This window comes from Salmo salar, unplaced genomic scaffold (assembly GCF_905237065.1).
Source record: "Salmo salar unplaced genomic scaffold, Ssal_v3.1, whole genome shotgun sequence".
NCBI lineage: Eukaryota > Metazoa > Chordata > Actinopteri > Salmoniformes > Salmonidae > Salmo > Salmo salar.
The window spans coordinates 31,455-50,591 of record NW_025549450.1 but is presented as its reverse complement, the minus strand read 5'-3'; the positions used below and the strand labels follow the sequence as shown (position 1 = coordinate 50,591).

The 19,137-nt window shown below is 42.1% G+C and overlaps 1 pseudogene; it reads right to left on the bottom strand.

Moving 5' to 3' along the window:
• LOC123738274 (globoside alpha-1,3-N-acetylgalactosaminyltransferase 1-like) overlaps positions 1 to 19,137 on the bottom strand; it is a 39,503-nt pseudogene that overhangs the window by 4,624 nt on the left and 15,742 nt on the right.

Below are 19,137 nucleotides of genomic sequence, written 5' to 3'. Positions count from 1 at the left end.
ATGGCATCAGTAGAGGGTGCGCTAACAGATTGAAAAGCATCATATATACGAGATATCAGTTTGTCTGAGGTGGGGCATATTTGTATGCATCCGTCAAACGTGGAAGGTTTAGCATTCCCAAATGTTGGGAGGTATTTTCTAACATAGTCTCTAATCTGTAGGTATCTGAAAAAGTTACTTCTGGGAAGATTATAAGTTTCCCTCAGCGATTCAAAGGAAGCAAAGGTTCACCCTATATATAAATCCCCTATGGTACTTATCCCCAACTCTCCCCACCGCTCAAAGGTGTTATCAAGGTTAGAGGGGGCAAAGGAGGGATTCCTGGCAACAGGAAGCATGAACGATATTGGTCTAAGATCAAAGTGGACTTTAATTTGCTTCCAGATTCGGACTGTGCTATGTATAATAGGATTGTTACGGTAAAGTGACATCTCCAGATTGACAGGTGACAAAATCACAGCACCAATAGAGAAGGGGTGGCACTCCTCTCGCTCCATACTAAGCCAGCTGGATGGCGGGAGTGCGTCATCCAGCAGAAACGTAACAGCGCGGAGGTTGGCGGCCCAGTAGTAAAATATAAAGTTTGGGAGAGACAATCCTCCTTCCATCTTGGATTTACAGAGGTGTTTTTTACCTATCCTGTGTGTTTTATAATCCCAGATGAAAGGATTGATAATAGAGTCCAGTTGTTTATGAAAGGATTTAGGTATGAATATTGGGATGTTCTGGTATAGGTAGAGCAGTTGTGGGAGGAAGACCATTTTAATGGCATTAATTCTTCCGAGCAGAGAAATTGGGAGAGTTCTCCAAAATTGTATGTTTGCCTTAAGTTTTTGCATCAGGGAGGGGAAATTCTCTTTAAATAGTAAGGAGTATTGTTTGGTAACTACAATTCCAAGGTAGGTAAATTTATCTGAAGATAGCTTAACTGGAAGATGTTCTAGCCAGGAGGTGTTTTGCAACCGAATGGGCATTAATTCACTCTTGTTCCAATTTATTCTGTATCCCGAGAAGGTACCAAACAAATTAATCACCTCTAGAATAGCTGGAATACTATCTTGGGGTTCTGTTACATAGAGGAGAATGTCATCTGCGTATAGGGAAATCTTATTTAGAGTATGTTTAGTATTATAGCCGTGTATTGCTGCATGAGATCTGATCGCTTGAGCGAGAGGTTCAATAATTAGGGCGAAGAGCATAGGCGACAGCGCACAACCCTGCCTTGTCCCTCTGTGAAGGTTAAATCGGGGCGACAATGATTGGTTAGTGAGTATTCTCGCACAGGGGTTCCTATATAAAAGCTGGATCCACTTTATGAACCCATCTCCAATATTAAATTTCTGTAGGACCTTGAATAGATAGGGCCACTCAACTTGGTCAAAGGCCTTTTCAGCGTCAAGAGATATAACGGCTAGGTCCACGTTAGGTAACCTCTGAGAATACATAATGTTGAATAGGCGCCTGAGATTGAAGAATGAGTTTCTGTTAGGGATAAAGCCGGTCTGGTCTGAATGGACCAATTTGCCAATTAAAGTGCTCAGCCTGTTAGCCAAAGTTTTTGCTAAAATCTTTTGGTCTGTATTAAGGAGGGATATTGGTCTGTATGACCCTACCTCTTCCGGATCCTTACCCTTCTTATGTATAACTGTAATAAACGCCTCATCCAAAGTGGATGGGAGCACTCCATCCTCGTTGGCCTGAACCAACATTTTGTGTAGGTAGGGAGAGAGCATGTTGCTGAATGTTTTGTAGAATTCACTCGGGTATCCATCTGGGCCCGGGGTCTTGCCACTCTTTAGAGATTTTATTGTTTCTGTAATTTCTTCAAGAGATATTTCCTTATTCAGGAAGTTAGAGTCTTCCTGGTTCAGGGCAGGAAGATTACAGTTCTCCAAAAAGTTTTGCATAATTAAGGGGTTAGGATCCGCTTTAGATGTATATAAAGTCTCATAAAACTGACGGAATCTGTCATTTATGTCTTTGGGGGAAGAGAGTAATTCCCCAGATGCAGATTTAACTTTGTGAATCATTCTTACGAAGTTGTCTGGCGAGTAGTTTGTGTGGTTTGTCACCAAACTGAAAATATTTTTGCTTGGCATAGAGAAAAGATTTAGCAATTTTAGCAGAGAGGATCTGATTGTATTTCAATTTTAAAGACATAATTTTTTTTATGTTTCTCCCTAGATGGGTGTCTAGCATTCTCCCTATCCAGTAAGTGAATTTGTCCCTCCAATTCTACCAATTCTCTTCTGTTTTGCCTACTCCTGGCAGTCTGAAAGGAGATGATACAGCCTCTCAAATAAGCCTTCAGTGTTTCCCACAATAATGCTGGGGAAGTCTCTGTGTTGTCGTTGGTATCAAAGAAAAATGTAATTTGATCTTTAAGATGTTCACAGAATGTTTGTTCTGTGAGGAGCTGAGGATTCAACCTCCAGACCCTCTCGTTTGGTACGATGTCACCCAATCTCAGGGAGAAGGTGAGTGGACTGTGGTCAGAGATTATAATATCATGATACCTCACATTACAGGTATAGGGGAGTAGTTTAGCATCAACCAAAAAGTAGTCAATTCGACTATAAACATTGTGAACATGAGAGTAAAAGAAGTATTCCCTACCCGTAGGGTTAGAGATCCTCCATATATCAAATAAGTTCGCATTTTTTATGTAGGTATTGAAGAATTCGCTTGAATAGGAGGTAGGGGTTCGCCGGGTAGAGGATCTATCCAAATATTGGTCTAGTACACAGTTGAGGTCTCCTCCAATGACCAGGTTAGTATGGGAGATATCTGGAATCAGGGCAAGGACTCTTTTGAAAAAAGAGGGGTTATCAATGTTTGGCCCATAGATATTAAGTAGAGTTACAGAAGTAGAGTGGATCTCTCCTATTACGATCACATAACGACCCTCTTTGTCCACAATAGTGGTTTTATGTTGAAAGGGAATTCCTTTCCATACCAGAATCGCTGTGCCTCTCGTTTTGGCAGAGAAGTTAGAGTGATACACTTGCCCCACCCACTTACATTTAAGTCTGTTATGAGAATTGTTTTTCAGATGGGTTTCTTGCAAAAATATAATATCAGACGAGAGTGCTTTCAAGTGGGCTAGGACCTTGCCTCTCTTAATTGGTTCATTTAAACCCTTGACATTCCAGGAAGTGAATGTAAGCCCCGCCCTCCTCTCATTTGTAGTTCCTATGGTGGCCTGCATAGCATGTAAGTTACTAAAAAGGTAAGAAAGTGCACCAAACTATCACGATCAGCATATGTAGCACCTACACCCGAGCAGTATCCAACCCACCCCTCCCCCTGCAAGCACCTTTACTCTCCACCCTATTCCCCTACTTACCCCAACATTTACCCCTCCCATCAACCCACATTTAACAGGCATACACAAAAAGGAGAGAAAAAAAACATGAAAATAAAAATAATAAACACATTGTCTGGCCGATGCCAAAAAAGCACGGCGCGACCTCGAACAAGAGGTAAAACAAAAATAAAATCCCAACTGTACGTTCACCTCTCATTATCCTAGAACTTCTACTAACATCTGAACTGAGGAGGCTCCCGCGATTAAAGTGTTCAATTAGCATCTATTAAACCTAAACAGAATAAGTTGCAACTTAAACATATTGTGCACTTAAGCTTCATCTTGGGTCAATCCCTGAGAAAAGCAAGATATAGCATCACAAGATTACATTGCTAAGCAATGCCGGTCTAAACATAAACCATCCGCAACCGAGATAGACAGCAGTACAATTACATATTGTGGGTTAGGAGATGGGAACAAGGATTTCGATAAATTGAACGTACCCCCCAATAAAAAAAAAAAATAATAATAATAATAAAAATACATTTTTTCCCCCCTTCTAAAAAAACAATAGTGATATATATATACACATACACATACATACACATACACATATATATACACATACATACATACATACATACATACATACATACATACATACATACATACATACATACATACATACATACATACATACATACATACATACATACATACATACACACATACATACATACATACCTATATACACACACACATACACATACATCCATCCATACACATACCCACTTGTACATATACATACATACATACATACATACATACATACATACATACACACACGTGCCCATATATACACACACACACACGTGCATACCTACCTACACACACCCATGCGCAAGTATATACACGCATACCCACATACGTACACACGTGCATACATACACACACACATACACTTATGCACATACACCCAAAAATATATACTTATAGAAATAAATATTTAAAAAAATATATATATACACAGGTACACACACACACACACACACACATACACACGTCTACATACACACCCCAGAATAGTAATCTACACTAATTTAAAATATACACATACCTAATACTAAAAAGCTAAGAGAAAATAATAATAAAGTACACATAGTAATTACATGTACGCACACCTACACAGACACAAGCCCCACGGAGGTCTGGTGGGAATCTAATCGTGAGAGCAGGCCAGGCTATGACAAAGGCAGAACAGCACAAAACATCAACTTGCTATCCAGGTGTCTGCGTCTGCCCCTTCCCAGCCATCACCCCCAGACCTCCGCAAGCAATAACTAACTGGTATGGTAATAGGAATAATGTAATAATTGAAAAATAAATAACGAAACAAAACAAAAATGGGGGAACATAAGTATATCCATCCGAAAGTGTCAATGATCAGACCTGGAAGGCCTCCCAAACAGGCACCACCACGAACCCAGTCGGAATTAAAGTGAAACTGACGTTAAATGAGAGCTCTAACCGCCCTCCATTGGTCATCTCAGCGTGTTACATGTTCGGCAAGCCCTGTCGAGACCGTTTAGTACGGTTTCACCCGTTATGGTATAGTATGGGTTCGAGTCCATGAGCAGACCCTAACACACAATGACAAGGCACTCTAACCTGTACGGGGGATTGGCGTATATTCCCGGATAAACTTCTCTGCGTCCAAAATCGAGGAGAGCCAAATCTTCTCTCCGGAAGGCGGGGTAATTCTTAGTCTTGCAGGGAAGAGCAAGGCTGGGCGAAGATGGAGTTTGTAGAGTTTGGTCATGACATCTCTGTAGCCGGCGCGGTGCTTTGCCACATCGGGCGCATTATCCTCGTAGACACGGAAGGGGTGCCCTTTATGTAACAGGTTGCCCCTCATTCGAGCCTCGCGCAGGATAAGATCCTTGGTCTTGAAACTGTGACAGCAGATGATTACTGGGCGAGGACGTTGGCCCGGTCGAGGCACTGGGACAAGGGCGCGATGTGCACGGTCCAGTTGGGGATCTGAAGCCAAAACATCCGATCCCATTGCATCCTTCAATAGCTTGGCGAAGAAGTCGGTGGGGCGAGAGCCAGCCTCTATCCCCTCTGCCAGCCCAACAACGCGAAGGTTCTGACGTCTGGATCGACCCTCCAGGTCGACCACTTTCACAGAAAGCCTCTGCACACTATCCTGCAATGACGTGCATAGCTTCTCCAACTCGTCGATCCTACCAGCGTTGAATTCAGAGGCTTTCTCAAGGTCCACAATACTCTGGCCCTGCGAGGCGACCGTTCGAATGGTGCTCTCAATTTTAGTGTCCAGTTCAGCAATAGTAGCCTTAAGATCCTCAGCTATAGCAACACGTAGTTCTCCCAAAGCCCGGGTAAGTTCTGTAAGTGTCACGTTGTTACCTGTGCCTTCCGCCATGTCTGTCTCGTTGTTTGGCGGGAGTAGGCCTCCGAAGTGGATTTATTGTCCTTTGGTCGCTTATTACTCGGCATTTTCACATAGAAAGTTACAATATTGTATTAGAAAGAAACGTTTGTTGTAAAAAGTGCTATAAAGTAGGTTAAGTTAGATTATTTCGCAAAAAAGTTGCAGGAGCCTAATTAGGTAGTGGTGTGTTCTCCAGAGGCTGTGACATTTAGTAACGTTAAGACTCTTTAAGTAAGAGTGATTGAGGTTTGTATATTGTTTTGTGTTTTCAGTGTTCTATATTAAAAGTTAACATGAGCACTCAACCCGCTGCGCCTTGGTCCCTTTCATACGACGACCGTTACAGAACTTCCCACCACCAGCGGACCAAGCAGCGGGGCCCAGGAAGAGGAAGGATCCTGGGCCAGGGAGAGAAGGGAGTGGAGGACATTTTGGACATGGGAGGAGGTAATGGCAGGGGACAAGACCCTGCCATGGAAACAGGTGGAGACAGCAAGGGAGAAACGGCGAAAGTGGAGTGAAGAGCGGGCCCAACGGGGGGGGGCACACGGGTAGTTTGGCTGGGCCAGGGTTAAGCCCCAAGCCAACTCCCCGTGCTTATCGGAAATAGCTTGTTACTGGTCAGGCCCCGTGCTATGGGGTGATGCGCACGGCGTCGAGGCCGAGCATTCACAGGCCGGTGTGCGCGGTGCCAGCGCCCTGCATTTACCAGGGGGAAGCGGGCATCCAGCCAGTAAGGGTGGTACCAGTACTGCGCTCAAGACCGCCAGTGCGCCTTCACGGTCCAGTGTATCCTGTTCCTGCTCCTCGCACTAGCCCTGAGGTGCGTGAAATCCAGTCTGGCACATCCAAAGCCAGCACCACGCACCAGGCCTCCAGTGCGTCAGCCCAGTCCAACTCGTCCTGTTCCTGCTCTCCGCACTAGCCTTGGGGTGCGTGTCTCCAGTCTGGCATCTCCAGTACTAGCCCCACACACCAGGCCTCCAGTGCGTCAGCCCAGTCCAAATCGTCCTGTTCCTGCTCCCCGCACTAGCCTTGGGGTGCGTGTCTCAAGTCTGGTACCTCCACTACCAGCCCCACGCACCAGGCTTTCAGTGCGCAGTCCCCGTCCAGAGCTTCCGACGACAGTGCCCCGTCCAGAGCGTCCGACGACAGTGCCCCGTCCAGAGCTTCCGACGACAGTGCCCCGTCCAGAGCTTCCGACGACAGTGCCCCGTCCAGAGCTTCCGACGACAGTGCCCCGTCCAGAGCTTCCGACGACAGTGCCCCGTCCAGAGCTTCCGACGACAGTGCCCCGTCCAGAGCTTCCGACGACAGTGCCCCGGTCCAGAGTGTCCGACGACAGTGCCCCGTCCAGAGTGTCCGACGACAGTGCCCCGTCCAGAGTGTCCGACGACAGTGCCCCGTCCAGAGTGTCCGACGTGTCTGACGTCTCCAGTCTGGTGCGTGGGGCTGGTTTTCAGTGTTCTATATTAAAAGTTAACATGAGGACTCAACCCGCTGCGCCTTGGTCCCTTTCATACGACGACCGTTACACCTGCATCGAAATCGCTAAGCAGTTTATTTTGAAGCAGTGTGCCGATGCTTGTATCGCTTTATCGTAAACATGTGTTCAATGACGTCCAAAGCTTCGAAAACAACCACCTGATTGGTTTGGTATTGGTTTTGGTGGAAGACCAAAAGTCTGCACTACGGCGTGTGCCACGTCATTTATAATCATTTGACGATTAAACGATGAAACGTTTGTGGAGGACTGATTTGCGGTTGGTAACTTTTGACTAGTAATTCATTTGATTAATATTACGGTGTTTTCTATTCCATGAAAAATAAAAAAACCTCTTGGTTTCTGTTACGGCTTGGTAGTCGTGGTGGAGGAATGAGGTGCAGGAAGCAGCGAACACAGGGTAGTGGTGTTTTTAATATACACTCACACAAAAACAAATGTTCCCAAACACAGGGGAGAAAACAAATACGGCGTAAAACAACGCCGACACGAACATAAGCCGTCTGACAAGAAACAATCCCGCACAACACGGAAGCGGGCCAGCTAAATTAAATAGCCCCGCTAATTAACCTGTTAGGGCTAGGGGGCAGTATTTACACCGCCGGATAAAAAACGTACCCGATTTAATCTGGTTACCACTCCTACCCAGTAACTAGAATATGCATATACTTATTACATATGGATAGAAAACACCCTAAAGTTTCTAAAACTGTTTGAATGGTGTCTGTGAGTGTAACAGAACTCATTTGGCAGGCAAAAACCTGACAAGGTTTCAGGCAGGAAGTGGCCTGTCTGACAAGGTGTCGTTCTTCTTGTCTCTGTTTATTGAAGAGTGAGGATCTTAGCTGTCCCGTGAAACTTCCTACGCTTGCCATAGGGTCTCAGAAGGCGGCAAAAAGCGGAATCGTGGCTTTGCAGGCTCTGGCTGAAAAAAAGTAGCGCGTTTGGGTAGTGGCTGGTTACAGTACTGTGAGACTCAGGCTCGTGCCCGCGTCGACCGAAAGCTTTGTTTACTTTCCTCTGTTTAGCTAAATGGACATTCCCGGTCGGAATATTATCGCTTTTTTACGAGAAAAATGGCATAAAAATGGATTTTAAACAGCGTTTGACATGCTTCGAAGTAGGGTAATGGAATATTTAGATTTTTTTTGTCACGAATTGCGCCATGCGCGCGACCCTGATTTACCATTTCAGATAGTGTCTGGGACGCACGAACAAAACGCCGCTATTCGGATATAACGATGGATTATTTTGGACCAAACCAACATTTGTTATTGAAGTAGCAGTCCTGGGAGTGCATTCTGACGAAGACAACAAAAGGTAATCAAACTTTTATAATAGTAAAGCTGATATTGGTGAGTGCTAAACTTGCCGGGTGTCTAAATAGCTAGCCTGTGATGCCTGGGCTATGTACTTAGAATATTGCAAAATGTGCTTTCACCAAAAAGCTATTTAAAAATCGGACATATCGAGTGCATAGAGGAGGTCTGTATCTATAATTCTTAAAATAATTGTTATGCTTTTTGTGAACGTTTATCGTGAGTAATTTAGTAAAATGTTAGCGAATTCCCCGGAAGTATGCTAGTTCTGAACGTCACATGCTAATGTAAAAAGCTGGTTTTTGATATAAATATGAACTTGATTGAACAAAACATGCATGTATTGTATAACATAATGTCCTAGGGTTGTCATCTGATGAAGATCATCAAAGGTTAGTGCTGCATTTAGCTGTCTTCTGGGTTTTTGTGACATTATATGCTAGCTTGAAAAATGGGTGTCTGATTATTTCTGGCTTGGTACTCTGCTGACATAATCTAATGTTTTGCTTTCGTTGTAAAGCCTTTTTGAAATCGGACAGTGTGGTTAGATTAACGAGAGTCTTGTCTTTAAATAGCTGTAAAATAGTCATATGTTTGAGAAATTGAAGTAATAGGATTTTTAAGGTTTTGAAAATCGCGCCACAGGCTTCAAGTGGCTGTTACGTAGGTGGGACGAATTCGTCCCGCCTAGCCCATAGAGGTTAACTAAACTGAACACAGGTGCCCAAAACCAAAAAAAGGGAAAACCAAAAAAGGAAATCGGTGGCAGCTAATAGGCTGGTGACGACGACCGCCGAGCGCCACCCGAGCAGGAGGGGGCGCCACCGTCGGTGGGAATCGTGACAGTTTCTGTTAGGATGGAACGGAAAATGTGGCGCTGTACAACGTGACGGTCGGCAGTACAGTACTGGGCTATTTAGCTAAAGAAACCCTGTGTAGTGCGGACAGGAGACTGGGGTTCAATTCCCTGACGGGGAAGAAGGAGTAGGCTGTCCTTGTAAATAATAATTTGTTCTTAACCTCTTGAGGATATCCTAGGATAGGGGGCGCCACAGCGCATTTTGAAAAAAATGTGTTCCCATTTTCAACGGCCTACTAATCAAACTCAGAAGCTAGGACATGCATATACTTATTATATATGGATAGAAAACACCCTAAAGTTTCTAAAACTGTTTGAATGGTGTCTGTGAGTATAACAGAACTCATATGGCAGTCAAAACCCCGAGACCGATTGAACCAGGAAGTGGAATTCTGAATTGTGGACTCAACTTCACGTCATCGCCTATAATTCACATCAGCAAGCTAATTGAACATAAACGATGGACTTTTTCGACCGAAAATACATCTGTTGTGGACCTGGGATTCCTGGAAGTGTTTTCTGATGAAGACAACTAAAGGTAATGGATTATTGACAATATTATACAACATTAGATGTGAAATGCGATTGTTCCAAGATGGCGCCGAGCTGTATTTACTAGGTCATTTTCTGAGTATCGCATCCCCTTTTATCGCTAAGTGTGATTACCCAGTAAAGTTATTTTTAAATCTGGTATGACAGGTGCCTTCAAGAGATATTCATCTATAAATCTTAGAATGACAATATTACATTTTAAAAATGTTTTCGAATAGTAATTCAGTAAAATGTAGCACTGTTTCCCTGGATGCATTTGACGGGAAAATAGTTAGTCAACGTCAGACGCCGATGTAAAATGCTGTTTTCATATATAAATATGAACTTTATTGAACAAACGAATGCATGTATTGTGTAACATGATGTCCTAGGTGTGTCATCTGATGAAGTTTGTAAAAGGTTAGTGCTGCATTTAGCTGTTTTTTGGTTATTTGTGATGCATGTGGTTGGTCGGAAAATGGCTATGTTGCTGCATTTTACGATGGACTCCTCTAACATAATCTAATGATTTGCTTTTCCTGTTAAACCTTTTTGAAATCGGACGACGTGGGTCGATTCAGGAGAGGTGTATCTATAAAACAAAAAAAACTAAATTTTTAATTAAAATAAAAAAATTATTACATTTTGTAATGCTAATGGCGATATGATTTTTCGCTGGATTTTGATCCCGCTGACGGGATGAGACGCTGTTAACTGATTCCATATGTGTTATTTCATAGTTGTGATGTCTTTACTATTATTCTACAATGTAGAAAATAGTAAAAATATAGAAAAATCCTGGAATGAGTAGGTGTGTCCAAACTGGTACTCTACGTAACTCAACATTTTTATTATGTATCTCGACAGAATAGACAGATCAGAGCAAATGGCTGTCACACTATCTAATGTCACGTAAGACAATTTTTTTCAATTTTTTATTTAACCTTTATTTAACTGGGCAAGTCAGTTAAGAACAAATTCTTATTTACAATAACAGCCTAGGAACAGCCTAGGAACTGCCTTGTTCAGGGGCAGAATGACTAAACTTTACATTGTCAGCTCAGGGATTAGATCTAGCAACATTTTTGGTTACTGGCCCAACGCTCTAACCACTACCTGTCGCCACGAAATGTATGTATCTTTCCAAGATTGACGAAGTGTAACATGAAAAAGGAATTTGAAGTAAATGGCAACCAAAGTCAAATTTAAGAATCATTGTGGAAAAAGAGGATCTTAACAATGACCCCCAGGCTCTTCCACATCAGGAAAATAATAAATACTGGTATCAGAATCACTTTATTTGACAAGTACATTTGCACATAGGCCTACCTGTAATGTAACTTAATGAATAGCTGCTGCCAGCAATAGACAATGTACAAACAGAATACAGACACAAAGTCAACACATAAAACTCTGGAGTAAAGCTGATTGACAGTGAGGATATTTACAGATGGGAAATATCTGCAGACTCAAGCTCAACTGGTAGAACTGGTAAACTGTTGAACAGCAAACTTTAAAGCTGACAAAGTACTATGTGAAACAGTCTAGTTACCTCGTTGCAGAAGAAGCTGTGGCCAGGCAAAGGCATATGTTTTGATTCTCACATTGATTTATGATGTATAGACTCATTCTTTAGATAATATTACATTTATTTTGTGTTTTTTTACATTTTCATGACATTATCAATCATTTCAGATAGCTATATGTATTCATGTGTTAAAGCTACATTCAAATCTTTTAATTTGACAAGTTAATTAATTTCACTCGTACATTTTAGCCCAGTATGTCTTTACTCTTTTGGCCCGTTGTCATCCCATCCCTCCTGACAGTCCCACTGCATGCTTCCAGAGGGAGGAGAGAGAGGATTGGACTGGACTTCCCATCCCTCTTGTGGCTCGTTTGTCTCTGTGTCCCATTGTTTGCATTGTTTGTGTGTGTGTGTGTGTGTGTTTCACACCTCTGTGTGAAGCACTGTCCAGACATTGTCCAAATAATCGTATTCATTATGATGGAAAACTGCTCCTAGATCAGCACTCCTAATCTGAGATGCTTTGTGGACAGAGCTGATCTTGCTGCTGCTCTCTCTCACCTGGCCAGTTGTGAGGGCCAGTTTACAATTCCCTTGACCTGCTACGTCCAGTATGGGAAGGGAGCTCACTGAAGGAGATGATGTGCTTAATGTCACCAGCAGGGAATTTGTAACAAAGTGTCATTTTTTTTGTGTATTTATTTTGCATTACAGTAATGTAGATTTGTAAAATGTGTCAACTGTAATGATCTTACAGCAATATTGATCCCTTTATATTAATTATGTTATTCCCCACAGAGAAGATGAGGATTCCCCCCCCCACTGCTGTCTCTAATGCTGCCTGTACTGAAGGTTCAACCTCCATCACTCCACAAAGGCCCCAGTCCTCTTCCACTACCCCCACTGCGGGCACTGGCACCACTCCCCTCTGGTGCCAGTTCATCTCAACCCTCAGTTTCCTGTAATCCATGATCAGCTCCTTTGTCTTGCTGATGTTGAGGGAGAGGTTTTTGTCCTGGCACCAAACTGCCAGGTCTCTAAGCTGTCTCGTCATCGTCAGTGATCACCGCCGTGTCATTGGCAAACTTAATGATGGTGTTGGAGTCATGTGCTGCCACGCAGTCCTGGGTGAACAGGGAGAACAGGAGAAGGCTAAGCACACACCCCTAAGGGGCCCCCGTGTTGAGGCTCAGCATGGCGGATTTGTTTTTGCCAAACCTCACAACCTGGGTGCGGCCCTTCAGGAAGTCCAGTGGTCGATTTCAGAGGGAGGTGTTTATTCCCTGGGTCCATAGATTAGTGAGGAGTTTGGAGGGCACTATGGTGTTAAACACTGAGCTGTAGTCATTGAACAGCATTCTCACATAGGTGTTCCTTTTGTCCAGGTGGGAAAGGGCAGTGTGGAGTACAATAACGACGTGGGAAGTGTCACGTTACCGCAGAGATCCTTTGTAATGGAATGAGATGTCAAAGAAAGACAATAAATGGTCAGACAGGCCACTTCCTGTAAAGGAATCTCTCAGGTTTTGACCTGCCATTTGAGTTCTGTTATACTCAGACACCATTCAAACAGTTTTAGAAACTTTGGAGTGTTTTCTATCCAAAGCCAATAATTATATGCATATTCTAGTTACTGGGCAGGAGTAGTAACCAGATTAAATCGGGTACGTTTTTTATCCAGCCGTGTCAATACTGCCCCCTAGCCCTAACAGGTTAAAAAGGCCCTAAAGATTGATGTTTTACAACGTTTGACATGTTTCAACGAACGTAAATATAACTTTTTGTTGTGAAATTTTCTGTGCGCTTCCTACATTTGGATTAGCTTACTGAACGCACAAACAACAAGGAGTTATTTGGACATAAATTATGGACTTTATCGAACAAAACAACATTTATTGTGGACCTGGGATTCCTGGAAGTGCCTTCTGATGAAGATCAAAGGTAAGTGAATATTTCTAATGCTATTTATGATTTTAAATGACTCCAAAACGGCGGGTATCTGTATAGCCTGGTGTATTTTTCTGAGCGCAGTACTCAGATTATTGCAAAGTGTGCTTTCCCCGTGAAGCCTTTTTGAAATCTGTCACAGCGGTTGCATAAAGGAGATGTTCATCTATAATTCTTTGAATAACAGTTTAATATTTTATCAACGTTTATGATGAGAATTTTTGTAAATTGCTGTGCTGATTCACCGGCAGTATTGGAGGCAAAATATTTTCTGAACGTCAGGCGCCAATGTAAAATGCTGTTTTTGGATATAAATATGAACTTTATGGAACAAAACATACATGTATTGTGTAACATAATGTCCTAGGAGTGTCATCTGATGAAGATCGTCAAAGGTTAGTGTTTCATTTAGCTGTGTTTTGGGTTTTATTGACACATGTCCTTGCTTGGAAAATGGCTGTGTGATTATTTTTGTCTATGTACTCTCCTAACATAATCTAATGTTTTGCTTTCGCTGTAAAGCCTTTTTAAAATCGGACAATGTGGTTACATCAAGGAGACGTGTATCTTTAAAATGGTTTAAAATAGTCGTATGTTTGAGAAAGCTGAATGACATTTTGTTGTTTTTCAATTTGCCGCCCTGATATTTCACTGGCTGTGTCCCGCAGGTGGGACGCTACCGTCCCACCTAGCCCATAGAAGTGATGTCATCTCTGAAAATGATCTAACGGGTAACATTAAGGAAATAGAAAGGAGTGTTTATTAAAAGTATCAAGTACCATGACTTGTTGCCAGAATTTCTCAGTTTATATCAACTAACCTGGTGTTCCTCTGGTCCTCATCAACTGGGATATGTATTTTGGAAGTGTCAAACCAAACCCTGTGAATAAGAATCAATCAGAAAATCCACATCACATTATAGCATCATTAGGGTGTAATAAATTAACAGAAACTTCAGCTTACATGTTTTGCCTTTCATTGAAGTGGTTGAAGACCACATACCTTTGGGGAGAGAGGAGAGAATCAGTTCAAGTCTGTCATGAAAACATTTCCGCCCACTACGCTATGAAACCACACGCTATTACAGAGACTGATATTACCTGCCACAATTGATACGGTGAAAACAATGTGTAGAAAGGAACAGAAACTCACATCAATACCTTTGTCAGATACAGTGAGGGGAAAAAAGTATTTGATCCCCTGCTGATTTTGTACGTTTGCCCACTGACAAAGAAATTATCAGTCTATAATTTTAATGGTAGGTTTATTTGAACAGTGAGAGACAGAAAAACAACCAAAAAATCCTGAAAAACACATGTCAAAAATGTTATAAATTGATTTGCATTTTAATGAGGGAAATAAGTATTTGACCCCCTCTCAATCAGAAAGATTTCTGGCTCCCAGGTGTCTTTTATACAGGTAACGAGCTGAGATTAGGAGCACACTCTTAAAGGGCTAGGGGGCAGTATTGACACGGCTGGATAAAAAACATACCTGATTTAATCTGGTTACCACTCCTACCCAGTAACTAGAATATGCATATACCTATTACATATGGATAGAAAACACCCTAAAGTTTCTAAAACTGTTTGAATGGTGTCTGTGAGTATAACAGAACTCAAATGGCAGGTCAAAACCTGAGAGATTCCTTTACAGGAAGTGGCCTGTCTGACCATTTCTTGAACTTCTTTTCCATCTCTATCTTTTACTAAGGATCTCTGCTCTAACGTGACACTTCCCACGTCGTCCATAGGCGCTCAGAGCCCGGGAAAAAACAGAATGTCGTCATTCCAGCCCCAGGCTGAAACACATTATACACTTTCTCAAGTGGCCGATCAAGGGACTCTGGGCTTATGCGCGTGACCCGACCGCCCCCGCCTTTGTGATTTTTTCCTCTGTTTGCCGAAAAGTAGATTCCCTGTCGGAATATTATCGCTTTCTACGAGAAAAATGGCGTAAAAATTGATTTTAAACAGCGGTTGACATGCTTCAAGTACGGTAATGGAATATTTAGAATTTTATTGTCACGAATTGCGCCATGCGCGCGACACTTCTTTACCATTTCGGATAGTGTCTGGAACGCATACGAACAAAACGCCGCTATTCGGATATAACGATGGATTATTTTGGACCAAACCAACATTTGTTATTGAAGTAGCAGTCCTGGGTGTGCATTCTGACGAAGACAACAAAAGGTAATCAAACTTTTATAATAGTAAATATGATTATGGTGAGTGCTAAACTTGCCGGGTGTCTAAATAGCGAGCCCGTGATGCCTGGGCTATGTACTTAGAATATTGCAAAATATGCTTTCACCAAAAAGCTATTTTAAAATCGGACATATCGAGTGCATAGAGGAGGTCTGTATCTATAATTCTTAAAATAATTGTTATGCTTTTTGTGAACGTTTATCGTGAGTAATTTAGTAAAATGTTAGCGAATTCCCGGAAGTTTGCGGGGGGTATGCTAGTTCTGAACGTCACATGCTAATGTAAAAAGCTGGTTTTTGATATAAATATGAACTTGATTGAACAAAACATGCATGTATTGTATAACATAATGTCCTAGGGTTGTCATCTGATGAAGATCATCAAAGGTGAGTGCTGCATTTAGCTGTCTTCTGGGTTTTGGTGACATTATATGCTGGCTTGAAAAATGGGTGTCTGATTATTTCTGGCTTGGTACTCTGCTGACATAATCTAATGTTTTGCTTTCGTTGTAAAGCCTTTTTGAAATCGGACAGTGTGGTTAGATTAACGAGAGTCTTATCTTTAAATGGCTGTAAAATAGTCATATGTTTGAGAAATTGAAGTAATAGGATTTTGAAGATTTTGAAAATCGCGCCACAGGCTGGCAGTGGATGTTACGTAGGTGGGACGAATTCGTCCCGCCGGTCCCATAGAGGTTAAACCTTTTTGAAATCGGACGACGTGGGTCGATTCAGGAGAGGTGTATCTATAAAAAAAAAAAACTAAATTTTTAATTAAAATAAAAAAATTATTACATTTTGTTATGCTAATGGCGATATGATTTTTCGCTGGATTTTGATCCCGCTGACGGGATGAGACGCTGTTAACTGATTCCATATGTGTTATTTCATAGTTGTGATGTCTTTACTATTATTCTACAATGTAGAAAATAGTAAAAATATAGAAAAATCCTGGAATGAGTAGGTGTGTCCAAACTGGTACTCTACGTAACTCAACATTTTTATTATGTATCTCGACAGAATAGACAGATCAGAGCAAATGGCTGTCACACTATCTAATGTCACGTAAGACAATTTTTTTCAATTTTTTATTTAACCTTTATTTAACTGGGCAAGTCAGTTAAGAACAAATTCTTATTTACAATAACAGCCTAGGAACAGCCTAGGAACTGCCTTGTTCAGGGGCAGAATGACTAAACTTTTACATTGTCAGCTCAGGGATTAGATCTAGCAACATTTTCGGTTACTGGCCCAACGCTCTAACCACTACCTGTCGCCACGAAATGTATGTATCTTTCCAAGATTGACGAAGTGTAACATGAAAAAGGAATTTGAAGTAAATGGCAACCAAAGTCAAATTTAAGAATCATTGTGGAAAAAGAGGATCTTAACAATGACCCCCAGGCTCTTCCACATCAGGAAAATAATAAATACTGGTATCAGAATCACTTTATTTGACAAGTACATTTGCACATAGGCCTACCTGTAATGTAACTTAATGAATAGCTGCTGCCAGCAATAGACAATGTACAAACAGAATACAGACACAAAGTCAACACATAAAACTCTGGAGTAAAGCTGATTGACAGTGAGGATATTTACAGATGGGAAATATCTGCAGACTCAAGCTCAACTGGTAGAACTGGTAAACTGTTGAACAGCAAACTTTAAAGCTGACAAAGTACTATGTGAAACAGTCTAGTTACCTCGTTGCAGAAGAAGCTGTGGCCAGGCAAAGGCATATGTTTTGATTCTCACATTGATTTATGATGTATAGACTCATTCTTTAGATAATATTACATTTATTTTGTGTTTTTTACATTTTCATGACATTATCAATCATTTCAGATAGCTATATGTATTCATGTGTTAAAGCTACATTCAAATCTTTTAATTTGACAAGTTAATTAATTTCACTCGTACATTTTAGCCCAGTATGTCTTTACTCTTTTGGCCCGTTGTCATCCCATCCCTCCTGACAGTCCCACTGCATGCTTCCAGAGGGAGGAGAGAGAGGATTGGACTGGACTTCCCATCCCTCTTGTGGCTCGTTTGTCTCTGTGTCCCATTGTTTGCATTGTTTGTGTGTGTGTGTGTGTGTGTTCACACCTCTGTGTGAAGCACTGTCCAGACATTGTCCAAATAATCGTATTCATTATGATGGAAAACTGCTCCTAGATCAGCACTCCTAATCTGAGATGCTTTGTGGACAGAGCTGATCTTGCTGCTGCTCTCTCTCACCTGGCCAGTTGTGAGGGCCAGTTTACAATTCCCTTGACCTGCTACGTCCAGTATGGGAAGGGAGCTCACTGAAGGAGATGATGTGCTTAATGTCACCAGCAGGGAATTTGTAACAAAGTGTCATTTTTTTTGTGTATTTATTTTGCATTACAGTAATGTAGATTTGTAAAATGTGTCAACTGTAATGATCTTACAGCAATATTGATCCCTTTATATTAATTATGTTATTCCCCACAGAGAAGATGAGGATTCCCCCCCCCACTGCTGTCTCTAATGCTGCCTGTACTGAAGGTTCAACCTCCATCACTCCACAAAGGCCCCAGTCCTCTTCCACTACCCCCACTGCGGGCACTGGCACCACTCCCCTCTGGTGCCAGTTCATCTCAACCCTCAGTTTCCTGTAATCCATGATCAGCTCCTTTGTCTTGCTGATGTTGAGGGAGAGGTTTTTGTCCTGGCACCAAACTGCCAGGTCTCTAAGCTGTCTCGTCATCGTCAGTGATCACCGCCGTGTCATTGGCAAACTTAATGATGGTGTTGGAGTCATGTGCTGCCACGCAGTCCTGGGTGAACAGGGAGAACAGGAGAAGGCTAAGCACACACCCCTAAGGGGCCCCCCGTGTTGAGGCTCAGCATGGCGGATTTGTTTTTGCCAAACCTCACAACCTGGGTGCGGCCCTTCAGGAAGTCCAGTGGTCGATTTCAGAGGGAGGTGTTTATTCCCTGGGTCCTTAGATTAGTGAGGAGCTTGGAGGGCACTATGGTGTTAAACACTGAGCTGTAGTCATTGAACAGCATTCTCACATAGGTGTTCCTTTTGTCCAGGTGGGAAAGGGCAGTGTGGAGTACAATAACGACGTGGGAAGTGTCACGTTACCGCAGAGATCCTTTGTAATGGAATGAGATGTCAAAGAAAGACAATAAATGGTCAGACAGGCCACTTCCTGTAAAGGAATCTCTCAGGTTTTGACCTGCCATTTGAGTTCTGTTATACTCAGACACCATTCAAACAGTTTTAGAAACTTTGGAGTGTTTTCTATCCAAAGCCAATAATTATATGCATATTCTAGTTACTGGGCAGGAGTAGTAACCAGATTAAATCGGGTACGTTTTTTATCCAGCCGTGTCAATACTGCCCCCTAGCCCTAACAGGTTAAAAAGGCCCTAAAGATTGATGTTTTACAACGTTTGACATGTTTCAACGAACGTAAATATAACTTTTTGTTGTGAAATTTTC